The sequence below is a fragment of the Megascapheus bottae genome, chromosome 8 (assembly GCF_031878675.1).
Source record: "Megascapheus bottae isolate mThoBot1 chromosome 8, mThoBot2.hap1, whole genome shotgun sequence".
Taxonomy (NCBI): domain Eukaryota; kingdom Metazoa; phylum Chordata; class Mammalia; order Rodentia; family Geomyidae; genus Megascapheus; species Megascapheus bottae.
The window spans coordinates 70793813-70805480 of NC_143516.1; the positions used below are offsets into that span (position 1 = coordinate 70793813).

Here is an 11668-nt window from a genome sequence, read left to right on the forward strand (position 1 = left end):
GGAGTGTGTGAGTTGCTTAGTTTGTGAATTGCACAGCCTGGCTAAGGATGCAACCTGCTGCTCAGAAATAGAAATTTGACTTGGTCTGTTTGACAAAAAAAGGATATTTGATCAGGTGGGGCCTTCTCAGTCAGACCACTTACAGTCCTTCAAATATTATTGATATCAAGATAGCCCATGAGATTTATTCTGTGTGTGAGTGTGCGTGTGTGTAGATGCATTTGCACATATGCACGTGCATGCCAGGCCTGGGGCTTGAACCCAGGGTCTGGACACTGTCCCGAAGTTTTTTGAGCACAAGGCGAGTGTTTTTCCATTTAGACTTTTTATCCCCTTAGAGATAAGAGTCTCATATTTTTCTGTACCAGCTGGCTTTGAGTCACAATCCTCAGATCTCAGTGTCCCAAGTAACTAGGATTACAGGTGTGAGCCAATGGAGCCCAACTATATTTATTTTTGTGGCACCAGGATGCCTTTTAAGTGGTACGTATAAGTGGCAAGGCACCTGCCTTATTATTTAATCCATGCGTCCAGTCCTATTTACTTTAGTTTAAGGATATAGACTTATATAGAGACATATCTTTTGCCCAGGGCAAAAGATATAAAGCTTCTTAAATCATGATCATCTTTTCTGTTTCTCCTGTATAGGTGGAATTATAAGCATACCCTGCCACACAGCAAAAGATGCCTTTTATCATTACTGATTCTCTTTTTTGGTAGGTCATGGGGCTTGAACTCTGGGCCTGGGCGTTATCACTGAACTCTTCACCTCAAAGCTAGAGTTCTACCCCTTGAGCCATAGCACCACTTCAGTTTTTCTGGTAGTTAATTGGAGATAAAAGTCTCACAGACTTTTTGTGCCCAGGCTGACTTTGAACCGCAATCCTCAGATCTGAGCCTCCTGAGTAGCTAGGATTACAGATGTGAGCCACCGGTGCCAAGATGAATTTTTTTTTAATTATTGACTATTACAGACCATTACTAGTCTGTTTTTCTCTCAGACTGGAAGTCCTTCAAGAACAGTGACTTGGTTTAGTCATCGTTTATCTTTAACATCCATCATAATGTTGACACATATATGATTATAGACATGCTTGTACTCTATGAGAAGACTGCTTGGCCTAGTGCTGTGATTTGCTAAGGGTTGGCTCTCTTTGCTTACGGGCAGCATCATTATGTAACAAAACCACCATAGTGGCAATATAGCTGGGTATAAAGAAAAGGCTTTAAAAATTCAGTTTCAGTATTATGTTGTCAGGTATTTATATAACGGAGAAACTCCCATTCTCTCCAGCAGCATTAAAAAAAAGGAAATACAGGAGCTGGGAGTGTAGCTTAGTGATATAGGGCTTGCATAGCCTGTATGAAGCCCTGGGTTCAATTCTTGGTACCACATGCATAGAAAAGGCCAAGAGAGATGCTGTGGCTGAAGTGATAGAGTGCTAGCTTTGAAAAGGATTATGACGGTGCCCAGGCCCTGAGTTTACGCTCCAGAACTGGCAACAAAAAAAGGAAAAAGATTGGGCCGGGGGTTTGGCCTAGTGGTAGAGTGCTTCCCTACCATGCATAAAGACCCAGGTTTGATTCCTCAGCACCCCATACAGAGAAAAAAGCTGGAAGTGGTGCTGTGGCTCAAGGATAGAACTCTAACTTTGAGAAAAACTCCAAGGACAGTGCTCAGGCCCTGAGTTCAAGCCCCACAACTGGTTAAAAAAAAAAAGGAAAAAGATTGCATCTAAAGATTTTCCAACTTTCAGAGGCCCAAAGGGTTGAATTGAAATATATCTTTGGTGCATAGCTAATGTGTGAGAAAGGCTACTTTGCTGAGCCTTTTAAAAACCCAGCAGATAGGGAGGTATTGGGTGATCATAACTATGATCCTAGCTAGTCAGGAGGATTCTGTTTCAAAACGAGCCTAGGAAAAACTGTCCATGTGAGTCTTACCTCCAATTAACCTACAAAATGCTAGAAGGGAAGGTATGGCTCCAGTGTAAAATGCAAGCCTTGAGAGAAAAAGCCAAGCAAAGACATCAAGCCTGAGTTCAGACCCCATTATGAGAGAGAAAGAGAGGGGGGGGGGAAGAGGGAGAGAGGGAGAGAACGAGAGAACGAGAGGGAAAGAGAGAGAGAGTCTATTTATAATAATAAATACACATATAATAAATATTTAAAGCACTGCCTTGGGGAAGCCCCGACTGTGTAATGCCCAAATGCCCATACATCTAAATGGGCATTCTGTTTTATTTTAATTGGGGTGTGCTAATTGTACAAAGGAGCTTTAGATTTCCATGCGCACACACATAGTGTTCTTTGATCATATTCATCCTTATTATTCTTTCCTATATCACCTCTTTTTTAAAACAATCTTTAGTGGGTTCTATTATTCCACTTTAATGAAGATATTGTGTGTTTGCTTTTAAGTAATGGTTGCCTTTTGAGATAGTGCAATGACACTGGTGAGATCACTAGAGTAGCCATTTTTTTAACTTCTCTATTAGATTCAAATATAGAGGCTTGGGACTATGCTCCCAAAGAAGACAATCTAAGAAAGGAACCATAAACCAAGATTGAGAACCACCATACTGTGACAGTGATTAGAAGAAAGAGGAGAAACCAGAAGAAATCTAAGAAAGACAGTGAAACAGGTTAACAAACAAACAAAAAAAAAATCAGCCAAGCTGAGCATCTGAGACTCACATCTGCAATTCTAGCTACTTAGGAAGTTGTGCTATGAGGAGCACGGTTTCCAGCTAGCCCAGATAGATGTTCGTGAGACTCTTATCTTCAATCAAACAGCAAAAAGCTGAAGGTGGAGCCGTAACTCAAGTTGTAGAGGACCAACATTCAGGTTCTAAGTCCAAGCCCCAGTCCTGGGTGGGAGAAGGGAAAGAGAAAGAGAGTAGGAAGGAGGAAAAGAATGAGAAAATGAAAGAATAAAGGAAAGAAGGAAGGAAGGAAGGAAGGAAGGAAGGAAGGAAGGAAGGAAGGAAGGAAGGAAGGAAGGAGAGAAAGAAAGAGAGACAGAAAGAGAGAGGGGGGAAGGAAGGAGGGAAAGAAGGGAGGGAGGGAGGGAAAGAAAGAAAAAGAAAGAAGGAAAGAAAGAAAGAAAAAAAGACAGACAAGTCAATCAAGGAACTAAGGCCCATGACAGTTTTAAACTGGTAAACCAAGATCTGGCTGACAAAGAAATGGAAACGGGACTACAGGAAAAGAAAGTGAGGAAATAGGAAATAGGACAGTAAATCTTTGGTATCACAACCTTATAGGAAACAGGGGGAAAAAATCCCACCAATCAGAAAGACATCCAACTCTCACTATGTAAGCCAAGGCCAAGCTCTGTAGCACAAGAGCGCCCAAGATGGCAGAGATAAACTGAACTGCCATATTCTCTTTATTTTTCTATGCCATATGCTTTCTTTCTCTGTCGTATTTCCCTTCTAATCAACGTTTCTATCATTTTTACTCATGTTCACATCCTGCCTAAATTCTTCTTTTGCCACACACAAAGATCTAAACTTTCCGATAATGTTCAACAGCTGGTATATTGACTGGGAAGTGGGAAATGAAACATGTCTTTTCCTGCCTTGGACCTATTGAATGGTTTCAGCGGTATAGTTGCCAATAAAGTTCAAAATGTGTTTATAAGTCCCTTTTCTTAGCTCACAAATCTTCTATTGCTTCATTAAATATGATAACTTTGTGTCTGGGGATTTACAAAACGAATGAAATGAATGGTGTTAAGCCTGGGATTAAAGTAGTTGGTGGGTGTGGTCACTGAGCTGCGGTTCCTGGGAATGCCTGACAACTGGAAGACAGAAAAGCTTTATACCATATATAGACACTTACTAGGGATGCTGTTGGAAAGCTGAACTGGTTGTTACTTGACTGTCAAAAGAAAGCATCTCCCTGAGAACCAGACAGGAAAGGCCTATGGTAACAAGTCAAAATCTTATTCCAAGAGTTTATGACAACACTAAGAATATACTTTACAATATTTGTCTCCTAAGGAATAAACGGGTTCATGAGCGCTCTGTGGGTACCTTCCTGGCTTTACTCCTTTGACCTAACAGGCCTCGAAGGCTCACAGATGCCTTGGGAGGTCAAACGTTTGAGTCAGAAAAGAAGAAAAATAAGGAAAGGGAAGGCAGAAATACAAAGGGGGAATGCAGGAGAAACAGAGTTAGCCTTGGTGGAGTGAGTATTTATTTGTTAGTGCTCGCTAACCACCTTGACTTCAAAATAAAGGTAATCTTCATTTGATGGAGCAGGTAGCATGTCACAGGCTGATCAATCAGGATAGCAGAAACTGACCAATCAGGACAGGAGTGAGCTGAACCCCCTCTTGGTCCTTTCATTTTGGGCCCAGATGCAATGACTAAGGCTGGTGGTGAAGAACCTTCCTGAAAGTGGCTCTGCTCATCACTGGGAAAGAAGCTTACTGTTTTGCTCAGTCTCCTGCCCCATCCCCTGTCCCCACCCCATGCTTCTTTATTCCCTCCCCACTTTCTCCTCGCTCTGCTCACTTCTCATATCTTTTGCCTTTCCTCCCACTTTGCCAGTGTGTTCTGCTGCTTTATAGCTCTGCTCTTTGGAATTCTGTGGGTGGCAGGGGATTTCTCCTCCATTTCATGTGCTCAGTGATGCGGAAAGAGAAGTCTGAACTCTGACACTCCGTTCTGCAAGCTTCTTGATGAAAGGACAAGTGATAGTCACAAATCTTAAAACAGGTGTCAGAGGCAAAATGGGAGATACCTTGGTACAGCAATGGCTCCTTTCTCAGCTCGTCCCCAAATGTTGGCATGTTCCCAACAGCATCAGTTTGCAGAGAATTTTATTTTTATTCAAGCTCCAGACAGGATACGCTATGAATGGTTCATTGGATAAATACCCATTCTCTCCCTCCACTAAGCCCTACATCTGTCTCTCTTGCACTTTGCAATTTCTTTCTTTCATTAAATTCCTTTGAAGTCTTGGATTATTTTTTTCCCTCTGTCTTTGAAAATTCCTTCTGCTCACAGATTTCAGAAGTACAAGTGCCTTAAACTTTTCCCTCCTCTTTTGAATTAATACAGTATTCCACATTTTTTCTTTCCATTTTGGGGGACCAACTACTGGGTTGTTTTATATTACATTTTCATTTCAGAACTGTTTGAAAATGGAACTCATGCCATGCACGTGAATATTTTGCCTCCTCTTAGCTGATTTAATCAGCATGGATACCATTATTCATGCAATTGCATGAATAATTTATCTTACTGTGGTAAAAGTTTAATAAAAGTTTTCTTGTCTTTATCAAATTCCATGTTACTCTTTGTTCATTTTATAGTGGCAACATAATCAGAATATAAAACAGCTCATATCAAATAGTGATGAATGACAAGCATTTCATTAGAAATCTAGTGGAGTTTTGTGTCCCCCTTTTATTTATGACTAAATAAAATTTTATTCATGGAGAAAATATAATTTTTTGTAGGTCGAGGCATGACCAACATTAACCAAAAATACCTTAAAAATCAAAATTATATCATTATAACCAAAAATAAAATGCCCAAGTTTATTTAAGCTATGCTGTAGGTTTCTGCATATGTCTTCGTGTCTATACTTATTTTCTTTACTATTGAGTCCCCAAATTAGCCAGTGTAATCAACAATATCTTCCTATAGATGAAACATATTTTAGTGAAATTTGCAATTTTCCTTTATTGCTAAAATAGGAAACTTTATAAATAACAGCTATCAACACATAATCTACAGTAGAGTAAAGACATATTAGAATCACACAGAGATGCTGGACATGCAAGCATGCAATTCATTTCATGACATCAAATGCTAAGTTATTTGAAGGTTAGAAATTCCTTTCATAGATGGCTCTGAAAAAAGAAATCCAAAAAGTAATATATTTGATAAAATATGAAAACACAGATGATGTAAGTATAGATGGAGAAAGACTGGTCACAATGCAGATAAGGTTCATTGGTTAATTGGCCTATGTCTCTCATTTTATATGCTTGGGGGATGATGTAGTTTCAAAATCCCATTTTGAGCTAGGTAGCTTTTGTCTCACATCCGTGTGAATGCATTTGGGCCAGCTTCTTACCAGGCCTCCTCCCAAGACATTCAGAATCAAGAGATTCCTGATCAAGAAGCAAATGCAAAATAATCACATTCCCCAAAGAATTTGGATGAACACTGGGACAAAATCATACACAACCCAAAGAGAAGCCACTGGAGGAGCAGCAAGCTGGGCCTACAAGGCCTGTGAGGTGGTACACACTTCTGTGCTCTATCATGGCCACTGAATTAAGCTGAAGATGATGATACTGATTGGACAGCTGGGCATTTTAAATCAGGAAACTGATTTGTCTTTGGTTGTCTTAAATGAATAAATATGCAAATCCTTTTCAAAACAATAAAAGAAAAAGAAATCAGACAGCGCATTTAGAGTAGTGATAATAAGAATAACAATAATAAATCATGTATAAAATAATATCATACCAGGGACCTAGGATGAAAGCTTATAATGAAATGTCTGATATTTTCTACGAAAAAAAATTTTATTTATTTATTTTTTGCCAATCCTGGGCTTGGGCTCAGGGCCTGAGCACTGTCCTTGGACTTTCTAAAGGCTAGAGCTCTACCACTTGAGCCTCAGCACCACTTCTGGCTTTTTGCTATGTATGTGGTACCGAAGAATCGAACCCGGGTCTTTGTGCATGCTAGGCAAGCATTCTATCACTAGGCCAAACTCCCGGCCTCTATGAAAAAATTTTAAATGTGGCCAGACATCAGTGGCTTACTTCTGTGATTCTAACTACTCAGGAAGTTGAGAGCTGAGGCAGCTCGGGAAGGAAAGTATATGAGACTTTTACTTCTAACTACCTAACAATAACAACAACAAAAACAGCAGCAGCAGTAGCAGCAGCAGCAGCAGCAATAAAAAGCCAGACGTAGAGCTGTTATTCTAGTAGTAGAGCTCTAGACTTAAGCAAAAGAACCTCAGGGACAGTATCCAGGTCTTGAGTCCAAGCCCCAAGGCTAATACAAAAAAAAAATTGTATCTGTTCATCCCATATGGATAAACCCGGGGCTATAAATACTTCAGGGCCAGTTTAGATTAAAGACACACATGATTAGGAGGGGGTAGGGGAGGGAAATGGGAACAAAACACGAGAAGGGCTATCAATGTGTGAGAAGTCATACATCTACTACCTGGTGAATGTAACTATAACCCCTCTATACATTACCAGGACAATAAAAAAAATTGTTAAGCCAGGACAATTTACAGCAGAGCAGGTAATATCAGAGGGGTTACAGTTACATAAGTAAGATGATGGATATGTTTCTTATCCAATATTGTTAACCCCTCCTTACGTATTCTTTAGATCATGACTTAGGTGGATAGCTGATAAAGGTTCCCAGGACAGAGCCAAGAAATTGAAACCCTTTGTTTGTATGACTACTGAATAAATATTTTTAAATCATAAAAAATGATTGCCAAACACATTTAGGTCAGATCAAATTTTGCTGCAGAGCTTCAATTTTTGTTTTCTTAGATTCTAGATCTGTTCATACATATGAATAAGCTTCAGCTACTGACATACTTTGTGCTAAATGTTCTTCCTAAACACAAATGCAACAAGAAACACGGAGTCTATTTGATAAGGCAGTTTTAAGAAACCAATATTTACATGTCTGCTAAACAAAAAGCCCCTATACATTGCTATTCTTTTTTTTTTTTTTTGCCAGTCCTGGGCTTGAGCTCAGGGCCTGAGCAATGTCCTTGGACTTTCTCAAGGCTAGAGCTCTACCACTTGAGCCTCAGCACCACTTCCGGCTTTTTTCTATGTATGTGGTACCGAGGAATTGAACCCGGGTCTTCGTGCATGCTAGGCAAGCACTTTAACCACTAGGCCAAACTCCTGGCCCCAACATTGCTATTCTTACAATAGGGAAAAGACCCATGCAGAGCTATGCAATGGCTCTCAACACTTAAGCTTAGAGCTGGCATGTTTCCTTCCATTCATTCACTTTATCATGAATGAAGCTAGTTATATGGTAAAATCTGATATTAGGAAAGCAAAATCTTCCCACCTGGATGGCCCCTGGGAATATCCAAGGAAAAGACAGCATTAATGCACTCCATGTCTTGTTTCTTCGTAGTGTACATCTTTTATTAACTAGATCCTATATACACTGAGTAACCCAATGCTTTCAACTAGTGAGAAGACTGCTCCTGTGTGAAAAGAACATTTCATGGAGAGAAAAAAAGAGCTGTTCATAATAGAGATTAGTGACTACAACTAAAGAATATAAGAATTACGAACATAAAATCACATGTTATGGGGGAAGGATATCATGAATCTCATTCTGGTGACGAGGCTGGACTTTAACTTCTGGGCTCAACTGACTCTCTCATCTCAGCTTCCTGAATATGGCCACTATGCTTGGTTAAAGCCCAGAAGTACAGCAGTACCTCTATACATTACTTGAGTGTTCTGTAGCCGGGAGACAGGGAAGGAAAGGCAAGAGAGATGCTGTAAGGTCAATCTAACCAACCAGTAAGAGAGCTGAGAAACCACCTTCAATTTACCCCAACCTTTACCTGGCTCTACAAGACACTGGCAAACACTAAGGGAAATGCAGAGCAGGAAAAATGATTTCTGGTTTTTGTTTTGTTTTGTTTTAAAGATGTTTGGAGGCTTAGAAAGCCAGAGGAACTTGAAAATAGGATGAACATAGCAAGGATGTCATTGCAATGTAAAACATCAAGACATTTGCAGAGCTACACTGGTGTTTAGATTTAGAAGTTTCCATCTTGCTAATAAAATACATGAATCTGGGAGCAAAAGGGCAGTAAGTCCGATCTGCAATCCTAGTTACCTGGCAGACTGAAATCAGGATTCCTGTGCATACATTACATGGAAGGCTGAGAATCCAAAGAAGTGCAGTTCTAGACCAGCCTAGGAAAAAACAAAAACTTCATTTGACTCCATCTTAACAGAAAGAAGCTGGATGCCTGTCATCCCAGCTACATCAGATAGTATAAATTAGGAGGGTTTTAGTTCGGGTACAGGTGGAGTTCAAAGCAAAATCCTATCTCAAAATGACAGGTGCAGAGCTTTGGCCCAACCAACAAGGGGACCTGAGTGCAAATACTAGGACAGCCCTAAAACAAAAATAAAAACAATTTTTTGAACTCTATATAAACTGATAGAGCTAACAAAAACTACAGACCAAGTTCAACTTGAGATTAGATTACTTCCACGTTATCCCTCATAGCCAGCTACAGGCAAGGGCATTGTTTTCTTCAGCAAGGCATAGTTGGATGTTTTAATGATATTATAAAGGTGGCAGACAGCAGGGTTACAGTTACATAAGTATGATAAAGAGTACATTTCTCTTGGGACAATGTCACCCCGACCCTTGCTCTATATTTACAATTTTAATTACAGTTTCTGGCCTAAAATTTATAATTGTGTAATAGGAAGATATTAGCCAGGGTAGTATAACCCCTAATCAATACAACAAAGTCAATAGAAAGAAGCACCAACATGATCAAAATGTCAGCAAATAAAAATCTAAATTGAGGGGCTAAGGAGGATAGCCTCGTGGTAGAGTGCTTACCTAGAAAAAGCTCAAGGATAGGCTGGGAGTTTGGCCTAGTGGTGGAGGGTTTGCCTAGCATGCACGAAGACCTGGGTTCAATTCCTTGGTACCACATACCTAGAAAAAGCCCGAGGTGGTACTGAGGCTCAAGTGGTAGAGTCGTAGCCTTGAGAAAGCTCAAGGATAGTGCCCAAGCCCTGAGGTCAAGCCCCAGGACTGGAAAAAATTTTTAAATATAATGTGACTAATAAATTTGTTTTCAAAAATATGGAAGAGGCAATCAGTATATGAGAACAATTAAAAATTTTCATTTTCACAGAATATTGGAAGCAAAGAGTCAAGGAAATTCTAAGATTCAAAATATACTAACATCAAATAAAGAATTCATTTCATTTATTCTACAGCAGTGTAGAAAAGTGAGTTAATCAATTCAGACAAATTAATTGAAATTATTCAAACTGAAACGCAACGTAAGTAGAACTGAGAAAAGTATCTAAAACCAATTGACAATATGAAATGATAGAAGGTAAAGATGCTGACTCCACAAACAAAAGGAAAATATAGTCAAAGATTCACTGGCCAAGAAATGTCCACACTGGTAGCTATATCAGCCTACATAGCCAAAATGAAGAACATAGTGAGGCTAAGAAAAATTAATACAAAGCCAAGCCTCTGAAAACTAAGAGATGCTCATTCATAGAGGGAGGTGGGGAATAACAACTATCTAACACTGTAAAAATACTAAACAACAAAAGAAAACTATCAATTCAGAATTCTTTGACCCATGGAAATTTCTTTCCCAAATTTAAGTGAAATCAAGATATGTTAGGGCAGATTCCATTTGAGAGATATGAGAGATTTTTTTTTTCGCTGGTTGTGGGACTCAAACTCTGGGACTGGGTTCTTTCCGAGTTCTTCGTGGTTACTTGGAGATAAGAGTCTCACAGATTTTTTTTTTTTGTATGTGGGCTGGCTTTGAACTGTCATTCTCAGATTTCAGCCTTTTGAGTAGCTAGGATTACAGGCTGAACATTTGAGAAGTTTTGACATCTTTTAAAAAGACTGAAGCTGAGTGTTAGTGGTACATGCCTTTTATCCCAGGTACTCAGAAGGCTGAGATCTGAAGATCACAGTTTGAAGAAACCCCAGGCAGGAAAGGCTGGGAGACTCTTACCTCCAATTAATCTTTCTCTGTCTCTGTCTGTATGTCTCTGTCTCTGTCTCTGTCTCTCTCTCTCTCTTTCTCTCTCTCACTCTCTCTCTCTCTTTCTCTCTCTCTCTCTCTCTCTCTCTCTCTCTCTCTCTCTCTCTCTCTCTCTCTCTCTCTCTCTCTCTCTCTCTCTCTCTCACACACACACACACATATACACGCACACTGACATGGAGCTGTGGTTCAATTGGCAGAAACAGCACCCACACCATGCATTCAAGGCCTAGGACAGAGAGAGAGAGAGGGAGGATGGGAGGAAGGGAGAGAGAGAGAGAGAGAGAGAGAGAGAGAGAGAGAGAGAGAGAGAGAGAGAGAGAGAGAGAGAGAGAGAGAGAGAGAGAGAGAGAGAGAGAGAGAGAATTGAAAAAAATTCAGGTGAGGATGCTAACTTTCTGCAAAGAATATATAGCAAACTGAGATCTATTTTCAAAAGAATAGCATACTGATGAGTTTTTCTAGAAATCTGTTATGATTTATTTTTTCTGATCTTACTATAAGACCCATAGCTCATCTGATTTGTTATGGATAATTCAAGTGACTTTACATTAGTTGAGAGACAAATCGTGAGCGGCTTAACTAAAACATGGACTGGTTCTGGGGCATATTTCTCATAAGTACAATCAAAATACAACATGAAAATTAATAATAACCCATTCTAAAATAATCTATGTACTCATTTAACAAACATCATGTACTGGTAATTCATTGTTGAATGCCAACAACTTCAAAATTCAGTCATTTAAATTAGCAACCATTTATTTTATCTACAAATTCTTCAATGTATACAGATTGTGACAGAAGCAGTTCTTTATGCTATATGGTGTTAGGTAGTTGAACTAGATAGGGCTAAATA

The 11668-nt window shown here is 39.5% G+C and overlaps 1 pseudogene; it reads left to right on the top strand.

The window, feature by feature from the left end:
* Positions 1-2288: 2288 nt before the first annotated feature.
* LOC150060132 (large ribosomal subunit protein eL39-like) lies at positions 2289-6261 on the top strand (annotated as a pseudogene).
* Positions 6262-11668: the final 5407 nt, after the last annotated feature.